Source organism: Sinocyclocheilus anshuiensis, unplaced genomic scaffold (genome assembly GCF_001515605.1).
Source record: "Sinocyclocheilus anshuiensis isolate Anshui unplaced genomic scaffold, SAMN03320099.WGS_v1.1 scaffold1135, whole genome shotgun sequence".
Classification (NCBI taxonomy): domain Eukaryota; kingdom Metazoa; phylum Chordata; class Actinopteri; order Cypriniformes; family Cyprinidae; genus Sinocyclocheilus; species Sinocyclocheilus anshuiensis.
Window position 1 is genome coordinate 700,074 of NW_015546093.1, and position 1,898 is coordinate 701,971.

Below are 1,898 nucleotides of genomic sequence, written 5' to 3' on the forward strand. Positions count from 1 at the left end.
TTTGTTAAATGTGAGCCAAAATCATCACAATTAAAAGAACCAAAGACTTAAACTACTTCAGTCTGTGTGCATTAAATTTATTTAATACACGAGTTTCACAATTTGAGTTGAATTACTGAAATAAATGAACTTTTCCACGACATTCTAATTTATTGAGATGCACCTGTACTAATAATGTAAAAAATAATAAGTAGTAGCGGATATATATATATATATATATATATACACACTCTAAAAAATGCTAGGTTATTTTTTCTACTCTAATGCTGAGTTGAGCCTGTTGGGTCATATGTTGGGTTGTTTTTTCCAGTGTTGGGTAGTTTTTGTGTTACCCAGCCATTGGGTTAGTGGCTGGGTCAATCTCACAGACTGCTGAAACAATATACCCCTCCCCCCCTCCGACGAAACAACCCAGCGTAGGGTTACTTCAACCCAGCTGATGGGTTACAGTCGGAGCACAGGCTTTTTGTGTCCTCTTCAGGAAAGCGGTTCTCAGCGCCATCTAACTGGTGCTCTTCATCAGTGAAATAAAGGTTTATGTATGTTTAATTCCATCTATAAAGTCTTTACTCTGCTGTAAATAATATTATTTTACGTAACACAACATACAGGGACGAGATGTCAGTCAGCTAAATGTGTCAGCTAAATGCGTCAGCAGCGATTATTTCGCATGATGAAAAAGCCTTTTGCCTTGCATAACATAAACTAATTTTATTCATTATAATACTGAATTTAATTTATTTTGATGTTAAAATATGTTTTCTAATCTCAGTACTGTTTGTTTATGGGCAGGTTATAGAGTCAGTTATGGCATATTTCAGTTGCGAGTGAAACGCGAGGCAGTGGTCTGAGGTTCGCAGTTCCCCTGCCGAACAGCAGCCCATCACTGGCTCAGATTTCGGCGACACACCGGCACAAGAATCAGCACTATTTTGGTTAAAAAAGATAATAGAGAACGGTTGAATACACTTGAATTAAAATGTTACTTTTAAATGTTATATTTTATTTCTTACATTTTTTTTTCTTTACATTTATTTTATTTCAAGTAGTGTTGTCAAAAGGTCCGGTATTTCGGTACCAAGTCGGTACTAAAAAAAGAAAACGTTACGGTACCAGGTTTTCTTAAGTACCGGTGGTACCGAGTACCCGGTCAACCGAGAGGGTGTTCGCTGCAGAGCCAAATGGGAGGAGCTGGAGCTCTAGCTCCCCCTCGCTGGATGTAATGGGTGGAGCTAGACACCCAACCACTCCCTAACCCTACCCCTTACCCTATCGCTAAACATAACTCCACCCATTAGTTCACACAGAGGTGGAGCTGGACATCCAGAGAGGGGGAGCTGGAGGTCATTTGGCTCTGCAGTGAGCAGTACTTGGGTCAACCCGGTTCTTGATGCGCTATCCGAAACTAGCCTCTTCCAGTGTTGCCAAGTCCGCGGTTTTCCCGCGGGTTGAAAAACGACCCCACTAACGTGATATTTAGCCCCTGGAACGCGATTTTTAACGGGGGACCCCCTCGAAACGCGATTGGGCGGGTCTTGTTGTGAAAACCTGGCAACCTCTTCATAAAAGCAGTGGCGACCTCAAGAGGAGGAAACGCATCAAACTAACAAAACACCCCGATCAAGTTCAAGCAGGTAAGTTTCAATTACATTTTTAATAGAGCTTCTGTAATGAATATTATTCCATATTTTAATTTGAATTTCGGATTGAAATAAACATCGCCGTTAGCGTATACGTAGTTAATTGTTAGCATAAGCGCGGCTAACGCTAATATAATGTGCATTATAATGAATTTTGTTCATTTTGTTCAAAATGATCTCTTTAACTATTTAATGCTCCTATAACTTTTATTACTGTAAAAAACAGGAGGACATAATGGTATTTACTATTTTTACACA